The sequence below is a fragment of the Mustela nigripes genome, chromosome 12, assembly GCF_022355385.1.
Source record: "Mustela nigripes isolate SB6536 chromosome 12, MUSNIG.SB6536, whole genome shotgun sequence".
In the NCBI taxonomy this organism is placed as follows: domain Eukaryota; kingdom Metazoa; phylum Chordata; class Mammalia; order Carnivora; family Mustelidae; genus Mustela; species Mustela nigripes.
The window spans coordinates 85,753,310-85,769,104 of record NC_081568.1 but is presented as its reverse complement, the minus strand read 5'-3'; the positions used below and the strand labels follow the sequence as shown (position 1 = coordinate 85,769,104).

The 15,795-nt window shown below is 41.1% G+C and overlaps 1 long non-coding RNA gene and 1 pseudogene across 1 annotated transcript in view; one reads left to right on the top strand and one right to left on the bottom strand.

The window, feature by feature from the left end:
* LOC132028652 (uncharacterized) overlaps window positions 1–15,795 on the top strand; it is a 58,670-nt gene that overhangs the window by 17,376 nt on the left and 25,499 nt on the right. The window lies entirely within an intron of this gene.
* Window positions 2,890–3,760, bottom strand: LOC132028123 (dual specificity protein phosphatase 5-like; annotated as a pseudogene).

The following is a 15,795-nucleotide window of genomic DNA, read 5'->3' as shown; positions in this document are numbered from 1 at the left end:
GGGCTCGATCCCAGGACCCTGAGATCATGACCCGAGCTGAAGGCAGCAGCCCAAACCACTGAGCCACCCAGGCGCCCCTGCACTCTGAATTTTTTTAATGAGAGTAAATGACCCTCAGTTTCTCTTCTTTTGATTGTGTATGTGTGTCAAAGTGATTTGGTCTTATTTTTTTTAATATTTTATTTATTTATTTGACAGACAGAGATCACAAGTAGGCAGAGAGGCAGGCAGAGAGAGAGGAGAAAGTAGGCTCCCCGATGAGCAGAGAGCCCGATGCAGGGCTTGATCCTAGGACCTTGAGATCATGACCTAAGCTGAAGGCAGAGGCTTTAACCCACTGAGCCACCCAGGTGCCCCGTGATTTGGTCTCTTAAGAAAAACAAATATTGGGACACCTGGGTGGCTCAGTGGTCAGACTCAGTGGCCTCTGCCTGCCTACTTGTGATCGCTCTCTGTCAAATAAATAAATAAACTCCAAAAAAAAAAAAACCCAAAAACAAATATTGTGAACTTCTGGTAAATTTGTTAATGAAGTATGACTTACCTTGACTGTTTAATTGACAGACTACTCCTATGATATTCATAACAATCTGTAAGTATTGGGAAACACAAAGAGGACTGTTTCTTAATTTTTGAAGATACAAATGTCTCCTCTTCTTGAACAAAACAAAAGAATGTTGGGAGTATGAATTTCAAATGCTATTTTCTTTATGTGGGTACTTCCTTTGATAATGTCCAGATTTAATAAATTCCATCCTTTTTACCTGATGAACTTCTTTTTTTAAGGATTTGAGAGCTACAAAACACACAAGGCATAGCCTATTATCAATGAATAGCCTATTATCAATGAATCAATACAAGCTTAATGAATATCTTTTTTCTACTAGCCCTGGTATAAGTAATGTGGGCTAGCTGATCTCAAAGTGTAGTCTCAGGACCAACATCACCTGGGAACATGTTAGATAGGTAAATTTTGGATCTCATGGAAGACCTCACCAAAGACCTCTGAATCAGAAACTCTGGGGAGAGAGTTTAGCAATCTGTGTTTTTTAATAATTTTTTTTCTTTTTTTAAGATTTTATTTGTCAGAGAGAGAGAGAGAGTGCGAGAGCGCGCGCGCACAAGCAGGGAGAGCGGCAGGCAGAACAAGAAGCAGGTTTCTGCTGAGGAAGGAGTCCAGTGTGGGACTTGAACCCAGGACCTGGGGTTTATGACCTGAACCAAAGGCAGACATTTAACCAACTGAGCCACCCAGGCATCCCAGCAATCTGTTTCAACAAATCCTCTTGGTGTTTGCTGAAGTCCAAGAAGCATACTGCTCTAGAGGATATAAAGTTGGTTAGATTGTTTGTAATTTATAAACTGTCCCCATCTGTGTTTGCTGCCAGCATTTGGACTGATACAGTCTGTCAGTGTACACCTTCCAAATAAGTGCATCTGTTTACTATTATATACTTGCATTTTTGGGTTTAGTTTAAGAAACACTCTGTATTATTACTTCTTGTATCTCTACTCTCTATAAGGAGTAGGTATTGATATTGCCCTGGGAATATAAGATTCTCTTACCAAAATTCAATTTTTCTAGGACTGATGATCAGTCCTACATTGTAGGGTTTAGACAAGGGCCCACATCTGTGCAGAAGGATAGTTTAAGGCTGTGATAAAGGCAGCTCAGCGTTGGAAGTAAGACTGACTGGAGTGGTGGCAATAGGAGGGTGTAGCCCTTGCTTTGTTTTTGTGCTTCTGGCTCTGTTTTTTTTTCTTTTTACTATTTTTTTTTTTTTTTTGTACTACAAACAACCACAACCAGTTACATGCTGCTTTTCTTCACATTCATATGGATTTTAGGGAATTACTGCTTTTACCCTTGAAGAAATAACCTGCAGACAAAAAAGTAATACCTGTAAATTCCAGAAGTCAACAAACAGCTCGAAGACAACCCCTATGGTCAGGGAATAAAACACTTGTTCTAAGAGATGGGACAAACACATACAAGGACAACTAACCAGGGGGGATGACTGTTTCAGTGCCACCTGACTTAGACAGTAGGTACTTTTGTTTTCCCGCCCCCCCACCCCGGTGCTACCACCTCAAAGGCCTGATTAAGTATAAGATCTGAAGAACTTTTTTCAAATGACAGAAAAGATGGTTTGAGGAGAGGTATGATAAGAAAGTCTTGAGTATGACTAAGAATTGTGTAAAGTCCAAAGTCAGGGAAGAACATAGGACACAGGACACCCAGAAAGATCAATATCTCACTACTTCAAGCAATTGCCTCCACTGGGCTCAAGGAGTCTCAAAAACATCTGAGATTAGAAATCAGCACACAGACTGTGTCCCTACAAACACTGTTGGGTTATTTTCCTGACTGGATGATGATAAGTTTATGCCATGAAGCAATGGAGACAGAGTCTGAGATTGCCAAAGTTAAAGTAAGGTGGAAATTATATTTCCTTTAAAATTAATGTCTTCATAACTGCCTTTTCTTTTTAAAAGATATTATTTATTTATTTGACAGACAGAGATCACAAGTAGGCAGAGAGGTAGGCAGAGAGAGGAAGGAAAGCAGGCTCCCTGCTGAGCAGAGAGCCCAATCTGGGGCTTGATCCCAGGACCCTGGGATCATGACCTGAGCTGAAGGCAGAGGCTTTAACCCACTGAGCCACCCAGATGCCCGCTTTTTCCATTTTTCTACAGGTTATCTATTGCCTTAAGCTTGAAATGAAAAGGTGAACTAGTCAGCATACAGGGAACTGCAGTCTTGAAAAGGCACTGGGTCTGGAAGTACAGTAGTCAACACAAGCTGTGCTTTCATAATAGCTTCACCTTCCTTCAGTCCCCAAAACCCATCCCTAAGGTTGGTCTGAAGTTCGTTTGCAGGTCTGGTGACTACTCACTATCACTCATAGTGGGAGACAGTGAGGGTTTCAATATTACATGAACTGAGTTTAAAAATAAAATCACAGTTGTTGGGGTCGAGCTAATTCCCCTAGCCCAGTTTTTGCAGTATGTGACTGTAGTTGTGGGTTTTCTGCTGAGCTCTGAGACTGCTGAATGTGTAGGGACTGGAACCAGCACTGAGGTAGGGAATGTGCAGTAGGAACCCTGCATCTTAGAGCTCAGTGTTTGCAAATGGGCCATGAATGAAGAGCTGGCTGCCTTTCCTTGGCAGGAGGGAGCCGGGGAGTGGGTGTGGAAGGCAGGATCTCAGACTCATACCGCAAGAGCTGCTGGCCCATGAAGCCAAAGTTGGACAAGACCATGCTCCTCCTTTGCTTGATGTAATCGAAGGTATCCTTCAGGCAGAACTGCTTGGTCTTCATAAGGCAGGCCATGCAGATGGTGTGTGAATAGGAGAGCCCAGCCTCACAGTGAACCAAAACCTTGCTTCCCCTTTCCCTGACATCGTGAAGCTTACTGCTTCTTTAAAGTGGGAGCTAATGTCAGTCCTGTGATTGTTTTACACGGGTTCCATCTGTATTGCCCCGTGGGTCATGCAGGATTCCAAGGTCTGCTGTGAGGCATTCAGCAGGACTATGATGTGGCGGCTGGCCAAGAACTCGCTCTTGGATGCATGATAGGCTCTTCCAAGGTGGAAGACCCAGGCCCTGGGCTGCCCGGGTCATAAGCAGGCCTGTAGCTGATGTTGCGCATTGGTTTCCCACACTGGCTCATGAGGGCTTTCTTGGTTTCAACTTTCTCTTGTGAAATGGGTATTTCTATCCATGCAACACTCAGAATATTCTGAATAGAAAGCCTCTTACCTCCAGAGAAAGGATATCCACGGCCCGCTAGAAAGCAGGTGAGAAAAGAGGAGCGTGGGACGCCCACGTCGCTCTCTTCCCAAAGCCCCGGGTCCCACACACGGCTTTCAAGCGCAGCAGCTGCGCGTGCGCACACCGGCTCTTGGGTCTCTGACGCAGCACCACCCAAAAAGGGCTGGTGTGGAGCGATGGGCTCTGGGTTTTTGGTCCTGCGTTTTTGCTGGGTAGAGCCCTTGGATTATCTCAGCTGGATTCCGCCTTCCCATGTGAATGAGATCTTTTTTGCCAGATGACGTGGCTTTACCCACAGGTCCACTAGTCAATAGCTGCTGCTTCGGTCCCTGTCAGGCAAGGAATGTTCCAGATGTTTTCTGGTAGCATTCATGGAGCTGGTGGGGTTGTGGAATGTAAATGACCACCTTGTCCACCCTGATGCCCCTAAGTTTGGGTTGTACCTATGACGATGTCCACCCTCCTGTCCTTTGTTCCTATAAGGGCCGCTCCTGACTGCTCCTGGCTCCTCCAGGTAGGTGTGTCGTCTCTGAAGTCAGACTTTTCTCCTTGATGGTCTAGGATGGCAAAAGGAAGATGTGTGTGTACCACCTGAACACATGCCTGACAGGAAGGTGTGCCTGCTTTGGAGATACTGGGGGGGCTTCCACTGGCTCTAGCCACACAAGTCTCAGGACTCCAGCTAGAGACTGGGATTAGTCCTTGTAGTGGTGAGAGCTCTTGGGAGGGAAGGTGAAATCTGGTTTCCATTTCTCTAAAATGGATGGATTTATGGGAATATCACCTCCTTGGACACTTGTCTTTGATGCGGTGGAGACCCCTCTAGCTCTGATCCCATCATCCCCCTCACTGGGGGGAGCTGGGCCTGTTCTGTAGGAATGTTTGAATATTGCTCTGCTCTAGATTGTGTGTTGGCCAGGCTCACCGCCACCTTCAAGTCACTTAAGTGGGAAAAGAGGAGCTGGAATGAGTGGTTTTTTTTTGCTCTTGAGGTGAGGGTAAAACTTATATTGTTGTTAAGCAGGCCTCTAATTGGGATACAACCTATTCCCCTGTTCCTGTCCTTCTTTGTATCATAGGCCTAGGGCTGGCCGAAAGCTGACCTGCACCTTACGATGTCAGTTCCTCACCATCTGGCATTCCTCTTTGGAGTACTCTCTCATGGGCTGGCTTGGATGCAGGACACGAAGGCATTAGTTACTGGTCTGTGTCAATTGAGAACCTGGGACTCTCTGGGTATGGAGGATGTTGCTGGATGCTGACCCTTGGTTGAGCGTTGGGCCTTTGGTCTCATAGAAAGTTTAAGTTTCTCCTTGTCATTTAAGAAGCTTTCTGAGTAATGACTGCTTAACTTAATTATAGTGAGTTTTAAATTATCATTAATAATACTCTTTAACCATGGTGCCAGAGTTGTGTTCTCTTTTTTTTTTTTTAAAGATTTTATTTATTTATTTGACAGAGAGAAATCACAAGTAGATGGAGAGGCAGGCAGAGAGAGAGAGAGGGAAGCAGGCTCCCTGCTGAGCAGAGAGCCCGATGTGGGACTCGATCCCAGGACCCCGAGATCATGACCTGAGCCGAAGGCAGCGGCTTAACCCACTGAGCCACCCAGGCGCCCCAGAGTTGTGTTCTCTTATGTTGGATATGTATCTCTTAGGTGACACTACATAAATAATATATTATTCTGCTTATATGAGGTACCTAGAATAGTCAAATTCATAGACAGAAAATATAATGGTGGTTGACAAGAGCTGGGCATATTTGGGAGAGACTGTTTAATTGGTATAGAGTTTCAGTTTAGGATGACAAAGAGTTCTGCAGGTGGAAGCTGATCATGGTACACAACAATGTGAACATACTTAATGCCACAGAGCCGTACACTTAAAAATAGTTAAGATGGTAAATTTTATTTTGTCTATAACCACAATTAAAAATATTTATCTTAAAAAAAGCAAAACTGATACTGTTAGGATAATGGTTACTGTTAGCTGACAGGTGGGCAATAGGGGAGAATGAAGGGAGGTCACTAAGATGGGGAATGTTCTTGATCTGGGTGGTGGTCCCATGGGTATGTTCAGTTCCTGAAAATTCATCAAGCTGTTAACTGCCGTGCACTTGTGTCTGAACACTAAAGTGCAAAGATACCGTGGATGAAAAAGAAAGCAGTGTCAAGTTTGAAAGCACATTAGTTTGTGCTATATTACACTACTGAGTGCCATGTGCAAGGCATTCTCCCACTCACTTAGCACTGTTACTACACTCTGAGGGAGGTGCTGCTTTATGAAAGGAAATTAAGGAATGGTGATTCCCAAGGAAAGAGTAATCATTTACAAGTTTGTAGTATGAGATATCAGCTATTTCAAATCTTCTGGGTATACATCTTTATGGGTGTATTCTCTTGTCTACTCAGTTTAAAGTTTTTCAATCTTCAAAATAGAACTTGTAATTCTTAAATAAGACCTGGTGTTAAATTACATGTGTCTCAACCAGAAGGAAAGTTTCTAAGCAGAAACTTTCTCACCCCTGTCAATTTCGGGATAAGCAGGGATCATAGGATGGGTACTAGCTCTGGATAATTCAAAAGCAATCATGATAGCCCTATTTTTTTAAAATCTAAGTGATTTTTAAAAATTTATGATGTCTCTAAAATTTGTTAGAGGGTGGGGACCAAATTAGGAATTCATTTGGAAAAGTGTACATTTAAAAATGTTCAAACTGTATTATTTTATATTAAAATATCTTCATCCCTACTTATTTTACAGGAGGGAGAAACATTCTGATATGTCTTCCCCTCTAGATTCTACTTTCCTTTGTCTGTCTGCTATCCCCACCCTTCTGTTTCCATATTTGTCTAAGGCATGTTTGTCCTTCCCTGTTTAGATTTACCGAGCTTTGCAACAGTACCACAGCTACCTTCAGGCTCAGCCACATCTACTTATCTCTGGCTGGCTGATCAGAACTCACAGCAGCTGTGGGTGGGATCCTGCTGCCGTACAGAGGCATGTGTCCTGGTTGGCTGCTCTGGGCCTTGTCCTCTTTCATAGCCCATCAGATTTTTGATACTGCATCTTGCCCCAGGGATTGGATCTGGTTAAAATAAACTGTTCAGAACACTTTCACAATTGTTATCCGGAGATATTGGAAAGAAGGCAGAGAAGGACTGTCATTTTGGAAAAGATAAAGAAAAGCAGGACAGGAAATGGGGACGAGATAGGGGTAGAAGTTAGTTCTTATCACAGCCAAACTGGTGCATCTTGCTATAGATCTTCCGAAATATCTCCTTTGACCAGCACTTTATAAGATGTCTGCTGGTGACTCCTACTTATTTCACAATCCTGAATTCAAGGGTGCCCATCAGAGAAGAATACAGTCTCTATTGAAAAGACTCCCACATGAAGCCCATTGTGCTATTCCCTAATTTTAGCTTGAATTCAGGCATGCTAACATATTTTAAATGGGGGATCTGTGTTCACCCTCACTCACTGCATACAAGCCATTCTCCTGCTATGTGGAAACCTCCCATTTCTTTTCCCCACTGTAGCTTTGGTCAACAGTTATAAACTCTTTCTCAGACAGCTGGTTGTATATTAAAGTCTATTTATAACAGTCAACGGACAACTGCTTGTTTATGGGGAATCATGGCAATTTTTGCTTAGGAAGGACAATTGGGGCATTTCTTCTGTTGTGGAGCGGGTTCAGCCACTGGAGTCCGCAAACATTGCCTCACTTGTCTTCTTACATTCTGTGGACTGAGGTTACCCTGGGTGCTAATGATGAATTCAAACCCAGCACAGACTGCTGGTTCTTCAGTCAAGGTTTTTGGGGGCTGGACAATAGAAAACATGAAACAATTATACTTTGTGAGGAGCAAGGAAGTATAAAAGTACCCATAGTTGCAAGGAACAACATACTATACTCAAAATCTGAGTACAGTTCATGAAAATGTAGATCTTTCCCCAACCCATACCCCCCCCACTCCCATGGCGCTACTTAAACTAAGACCATATAATTGTTAGCGTTGGAAACAAAACAAAATGAAATAAAAACTGCCTGTTCTGGTACGTCTTGAGAGGTTTTTTTTTCCCCCAGAACTACTTTTTTTTTTTTTAAACTAGAATATAATACAGAACTAAAATCTGAACGTGAATGGACAGTGAAATAAATATATGAATGGGGAAAAATCTTGATTCCTAGAGGATGTCTTAAATCATGTTTTTTTAAACCAGCTTTAACTTTAATATGATGACTTTGCCCTCTTCCCCAATTGTTTTGATAACAGAATGGGTAATGGTATTTAATTTTAAAATAGCATATATTCAGTTTTTAACATAAGAAAACAGAAAAAAATTAAAATAGGCTATATCCTCATTATCCAGGTAATCCTTGTTTTATTAAAAAGAAACTGTCACTAGTATATAGTTGGAAAGCTCAACTGGACAGTTTTAAACTAAACTTGAAATGAAGACTAAACATAACTGTTCATCATTATCACCAGAAAAAAATTGTGTATGTGTACCTTCCATACATATAGATATATCTGTATCCATGGAGAAGTTTTTGGTTTGTTTGTTTGTTTATGATTTTATTTCTTTGGGAGAGAGAGAGTGTGTGCATGTGTGGGAACAGGTGAGGGGCGGGGGAGGAAGAGGGGCAGAGGGAAAAGGAGAAGCAGACTCCCCCTGAGCAGAGAGCCCTCCATCACAGAACACCGAGATCATGACCTTAGATGAAGGCAGATGCTTAACTGACTGAGCCACACAAGAGCCCCTCCATGGAGAAGTTTTAAACAAGTATATTTAAATGCTAAAATGGACCTTGTCCACCTCCTTGTTAACTAATTCTGATTTCAATTTATTTTACATCATTATAAAACTGAGTATTGTATTCATTTTATTGTCTTTTCTAAAACATGATAATAATTGCAATGAACATGATTTTGAGTGACTTTATGGTTAGTAAGTCATATAATTTATAAATTGGGTTTACACAATTCTTGGAATCACTTTGTTTTTCAAAGCAGTATGTTATCCTTAAGTAACTACTTATCCCAGTTTAGATAGTTTTATTTAATTTAATAACTTTTTAAAAGATTTTATTTATTTGTCAAAGAGAGAGAGAGAGAGAGTGTGAGAGAGAGACCACAAGCAGGGGGACAGGCAGAGGGAGAATCAGGTTCCCTGCTGAGCAAGGAGCCTGATGTAGAACTCGATCCTAGGATCCTGGGATAATGACCTGAGCAGAAGGCATATGGTAAACAGACTGAGCCACCAGGTGCTCAATTTAGTAACTTTTTGAACGACTGTTAAACCCTTGTTTTCCTGTGTCTGTGTGTGTGGGTGTGTTTGGAGACCAGTTTCAACAAGAATCAACCTTGTGTTGCCGAAACAATTTGTTCTTAATTCTGTATCTTTTGGAACTCCTTTCCAGAGACACTGTGGTAAACCACCCCCCCCCCACGTTTATTTATTTATTTATTTTCCAATATTGCCTCTTGGAAATTTAGTCTCTGTGCATTTTATCTCTGCAGCAAAGGGTAAATTAATAATGAAGTATACATGAATCAGTCAGAGTCCTTTCAAGAGGAGACTGTACAGCAATATCATGGTTTCTGTTCCTACATTCTTCTTAACATCTCAAGATTCTTCTGGGATGCAAAACTTCAAAAGCTTTCTGTAGAGGTTGGAATCAGTTTCAGGTTGTTCAGACAAGGCCATCATTTTATCTTGTCTTGTCTTGTCTTTCCCTCTCTCTCTCTCTCTTTTTTTTTTTTTTAAACCACAGAAAGAGTGGTTCTCCAGACTCACTGGAAGAAACGAATAGCACATGTTTTCACCAAAGCTTTCTAGGAAACTTTGGAAGGGCAAAGGGAGTGTGTGTGTATGTGTGGAACATTCAGGGAAGTGGCTTAAGGCGACAGAGCAGAGAATGACTGAAAGAGACAGAAGAGCAGACCTAGGGCAAGAACTGTAGGTGCTTCTGGATGGAGTAAGAATCCTGGGATGCTGAGGGGATGGGGAAAACACTTGAGAATCCGTTCAGGTGCCATGAGTGTTCTTAGTGCCATTTATTTAGTGCAGTTCTTCTCCATGCTGGCTTAGTTGGGTTGAGGTGAACTTGGGGTCACCCAGACACAGTACATTAGAATCTCTCTAGGGGTGTTTGCTTTATTTAAAGTCCTGTCTAGGGGCGCCTAGGTGGCTCAGTTGTGTAAACATTTGACTCTTGATTTCAGCTCAGGTCATGATTTCAGGGTCTTGAGATCAAGCCCCCTGTTGGGCCATGGGTTGAGTGTGGAACCTGCTTGGGATTCTCTCTCTCCTTCTCCCTCTACTCCTCCTCCCTGCTCTCTTTCTCTCCAAAAAAAAAAAAAAAAAAAAAAAAAAAAAAATCCTGTCCATGTAATTTTAGTGTGCAGCCATGAAATCAGCTTCTGATCAGGGAACTAACATCAGTTTAGAGGGGTTTTTTATTCCAGGTTTTTCTATTCTAGAAAAGATCATATAAATTTCAGCATGGAATGATTTTTAGGTGTTAACCTTGGGTAACACTCCAACTAATGCCTACTTTGTGCAGTTGTTGGGAAGAGTATCCTTGCAGTTGAGCTGAGAGGTTTGGAATCAAATACTCTGGGTTCAGGTGTGTGTTCTTAGGTGGTTTAATTTCCTTAAGACTCAGTTTCCCCATTTGTAAAATGGGGGCAAAAATACTTGTAATGAGCATTTAGTTCTTTACCTGCCCAGACTATGCTACTTGACGTATGGAAAGCATGCAAAAATTGTAGCTGCTCTCTTCCTTCCCTTCTCCTCTTGTTGCTATTATGATATCTAATGCCTAACAAAATGTATAAAAACCTAAATGATAACCTTTCTTTCCATTTATTTTTAAAAAACATATCTACTTATTTTAGAGAGAGAGCACAAGTGCACCTGTGCATGCACATGTGTTGCACATGTGCAGGGGGAGGGGCAGAGAGAGAAGTAGAGAAAGACTCTCAAGCAGACTCCATGCTGAACAAGAAGGCTGACATGGGGCTTGATCTCACAACCCTGAGATCATGACCTGAGCCAAAATCAAGAGTTGGATGCTTAAACAAGTGAGTCACCCAGGCGACCCTGTGGCACATTATTTTATTATATGTATACTTTATAATGTGTAATGTCTTCTGCCTTTTGATTTTTTTTTTTCTTTTTCTTAATGTTGGCGAAATAGTGGAAGGACTAAATGCTGTTTGCCTTGGTGGGGTTTAAGCCAGATCAAACGTATATCACCACCAAGTAGATAATAACTGACTATGCTGAGCACCTCACATGGACTGCTCAGTTCAATCTTTCCAGGAACCCTTTGAGGTCATTCATAGAATTGCCTGTGTTTTTCGATAGGGAAATGAAGGTTTGCCAAAGTCAAATCATTTGCCCAAGGTCCAAGAGCCAGCCTGAGGAGGAGGAAGAAGAATTCTAACTTGGGCAGGCTGGCTGAGCATAGCTCTGCTTGTAACCTCTTTGCTAAATAGGCCTTACTTGCCATGGGTCAGTGTTAGTTTCAAGGTCTTCCAAGGCAACTCTAAGGGAAAAGGGAGAACCAAGAAGCCATTTTCTCTGGGCTGCTAAATATCGGTTTTCCTCATATATAAATTACTCCTTAATGGCACACTTTTTACACTGCTATTTTTGGGCATGGTGTGTTATGTTCCTGTGGTTACATTATTTATGTGTATCTGCACATATTTGAAAACCTATATGTAAGAAGAGTGATGAAAAGGCATGAGAAGTCCTGAGAAAAATAATACTGATCTTATGTTTTAAGATTTATTTTCTTGTATAAAACAGGTACAAAAATCAGAATATAAGGCAGCATGTACAGTATTGTTGACTATTTAAAAATGCATTTACACATGGAAATGTACAGAGGAAAGTAAATCCTAAATGTTAATGCCAAAATGTTGACAGTGGTTATCTTCTACAAGGTGGGCTTGGGTTGATACTGCCTTATTTTTATGAATTTTTGAATTTTTTTTCCTTAAAATAGGCACATGGTACTTTTATGATCAGAAAAATAAAAAAAAAAGTCCATTCTAGAAAATTTGGAAAATCCAGAGAAGTATAAGGAAGAAAATAACAATTATTCCATATCCACTACTCAGTTAAAAATGCTAATGTTTTGGCCAGTTTACTTTCAGTCATCCTTCTCTCTATGTCTATTATGTGATCATAGGGTATGTATAGCTTGGGGAACTCAGTTTCTTTTCTCTCCTTAATCTTTTTTTGGATACATATGTTTTACGCATTTTATGATATGAAAAACTTCTTAGGCATTGAATGGCTACATAATAAGTCATATATACAGTTTACTTGACTATTGTATTTTCTTTTCTTTTTTTTATAGCGAGCATCAATGATATACTAAACATCTTTGTTCATGAATCTTGTCGATATTTCAGAATTTTTTCTGGATTCACAGAATTACTGATTGAATGATCATAATTTAGTTATCTGTTGCTATGGAATAGACTGATCCCAAACTGAGAGACTTAAAACATTATTGACATTCACGATTCCATGGGTTGAATGAGCTGAACTTGGCAGTTCTAGTTTCTGATCTCATGCAGTCAGGTGGAGGCAGGGGCTAGTGTTATCTGAGGGCTTTAGTGGGCTGGACATTTAACAGGGCTTCTTCATGCATGTCTGGTATTTCTATGCTGTTCCACATGGCCTTTCCCCAGTGAAGTGGCTTAGATTTCTTCCATGTCACTCAGGGCTCCACAAATAGGAAGGAAAGCTATCAGTCCCTTCAAGGCCAGGACCCAGAGCTGGTACAATGTCACTTCTACCATATTCTGTTATTGAAAGCAGTAACAGCTAGCCTAGATTACACCTCCTGATGGAATAAGAGTGGCAGGTACCTGCAGGGAGGGTAGGAATTGATGCCAGTCACTTTGCTGTTAAGCTACCACAGATGACTTTTGAAAATGTATTTAAATATAGTTTGGTACAGTTTAAGGCAAACTTGTGAAGTGGTTGAATACTTACAGAATTACACAGAAAAATAAATTTATGTCAGAAAGAAGTCTTAGTAATGCCCCTAAATGAGGATGAGGGAGAGAAGCAGACCTATCAAGATTGGCTCTCCTTAGCAGCGCTAAATATACAGTGAGGGCACAGCTGGGATGGAGTATTAACTAGTATGAGGTTCTGTTGAATGACTTGTCATGCCTCAGGCAAACACGGAACTTTCTCATTATCTGTAGTTCATCTCGGGCTGTCCCTGGCCAGTGTAGACCTCCAGGGCCAAACCACAGCCTGAACAGAGGTGCCAGGAAAAAGGGTCGGGGATGCTGGCAGCGTATTGTCCTGGGGCAGCCCTGGAGGGGCAAGGACAAGCTGTCACTGAGAAGAGATTTGAGATAGGGCTGTGAGGGGAAGAAAGACAGAGGCACAGGACAAGTTGACTGAGACAGAGATACTCAACTCTGGCCTAAATATACAGTATATCTGTAGTCTTATCTTACAGTGGTCCTAAGTCCACTATGACTCTTTCTGGAAATGGTTTTCATTTTGCTTGGTGTGAACCCTCCACCCAAGGATCAGAAATCTAGCTTTCTGCACTGGTAGAAATGCTCCCACAAGGTATTGGGAGGCTCTGAAATACTTGAGGAACAAGAAACTTGAGGACTTCTCCATCTGCTTCAAATGTTCCTCTGTCCTGCTAATACCACTCTAGAGCTCCGCTCTTCCTTTCACCCCATCCTCCACTGAAGCAATCCCACCATCCTTAGCTATCTCAAGTCTTCATGAAATCAGGGGACAGTAGTGATTAGGACCTTCTGGAGCTCACTGCTCAGATTCAAAGTCTGCCTCTACCATTTAATAGCTGTGAGTTTTGGTAACTTACATAGTTTTTCTGCGCCTTGGCTCTCTCATCTATAAAAAGGGGATTTAAAGGATAATCTTATCTATTTGGTTGTATTGAGGAGTTAATTCGTATAGCTTCTTGGAACTATATGTGGCACACCATAAACACAATTCATTAGTTATTTTAACTTTGTATCAATTTTTCAAACTTTAAATTTTTTAAGTTTTAAATAGATTTTATTGTTTTAGAGCAGTTTTAGGTTCCCAATTGACCAGAAGATACACAGATTTCCACATTATCCCCCCCTCAAATAGACATGGTTTCCCTCACTATCAACATCCCTCAGCAGAATAACACATTTGTTACAATCGTTGAATCTACAATTGACACATCTTTATCATCCAGAATTCATAGTTTACATTAGGGTTCATCCTTGGAATTGCACATTCTGAGAGTTTTCACAAATGTCTATTATAGAATCACTCAGCCTAGTTTTGCGGCCTTAAAACCCTTTGTGCTCCATTTGTATCACTTTTAATAACAGCTTGCCTAAAATTGTAGATAGTGGAAATTTCTTAGGTGTGCTTTAATTCCTTTTCTAAACCGGAGCTGAGTTAGTTTATGTGACTTGTACAATTAATTGATCCACAGAGCCAGACACAGCACAATGCAAAAAGTATGCTGAATAATTGGTAGGCCACATGCACAGATGAATGAGCAAGATCTATGGATGGATATAAAAGACTCAAACTGACATGACATTTTCATTTTTTTTTTAAAGATTTTATTTATTTATTTGACAGAGATCACAAGTAGTCAGAGAGGTAGGCAGAGAAGGGGGGAAGCAAGCTCCCCGCTGAGCACATTTTTCTCCTATGAACATATCCTTTTTATAAGCAGTAAATAAACAGCACTGAAGGTGACTTTTGTGGGTTTTTTAAAAAAGGCCTTAAACTTGTTCTTTGCTCCTCAGCCTGTTCCTCACTTACTAATTCTTAGCCCTGGCTCATCTTGTGGCAGTGAGCACCATGTTGTCTGTGGCAGGAGTTACTGGGTTTTTCCATTAGTGTTCACTTATGTAGTAGTTAAGGGCATAGACCAGAGCCAGATGCTTGGGTCTGAATCCCATTTCTTCCTATCCTAGCTGTGTGAACTTGTGTAAATAACTCATTTCTCTGTGCCTGCTTTGTCTCATCTGTAAAATGGGTAAAATGATGGCAACATACTTACTGGGATTTGTGAAGATTACCTGAGCTAGTGCATGTAAAGAACTTAGTGACCAGCACCTAATACCTGCTTGTAAGTGGTACCTCTGCAGCTCATTAGGGTATCCCAGGATCAGCCCAGAGAAATCTCTGTTCCAGTTAAGTGACTGTGAGTTTCTGTGCCCCATCCTATGCACTGCCACACCCAGACAATGGCCTGAAGAAATAAGATTCTGACGAAAGAAACTGCATTTTCCATTTTTATATACATTTAACTGTAAGCTTCTGTTACATTTTGAACTAAAAGTGTTTTGTAATATAATAAACACATCAAGAAAATAATTAGACTTAGAGATTAGATTGCAAGGCAGATTATAAAGGGGGAATCTGCTTGCTCCTTTGAGCTCCCTTTCACCCTTTAGTAGCAACAGCAAGATGTAACAAGACCACAATGTGAGTTGAGCCACTGTTGAAATTGTCTAGTCGGAGATGGTCCAGGCAGGTCTTATTACTCTGTATCCCAGCTCATCTTGGCATGGGGAATGAGAATTTATATGGTTGAAGGTTATCACCATCCCAGCCAAAGTGCCAATTGCTAGATTCTTCATTGTTAGAGAAATGTTCAATGTTGTGGCTTCTGCCAACTGCAGTCAAACCTGAAGTCCAAATCCAGACCTTTTTGGTTATTATTATGCTTCTGTTAGCCTGGGGTTTCCCCAAAGTTCCTACAGTGATTTGAGCCGTATAAAAAAAAAATCTCCAAATAAAATGGTCCTATTTGCAAGTAATGGCCAATATGTTCCTTTACAAAAATGACCTCATTCAACAAATAGTTTTAAGTAGCTAGTGGTTCCAGGTACTGAGGTGGGTGCAAGGTTACAGTGATGAATAGGCCAGTGTAGATTTCTTTTTTCATGGATCTTGCAATCTGGACAAGAGCCAAAGACTGACTTGTGAATCAATGA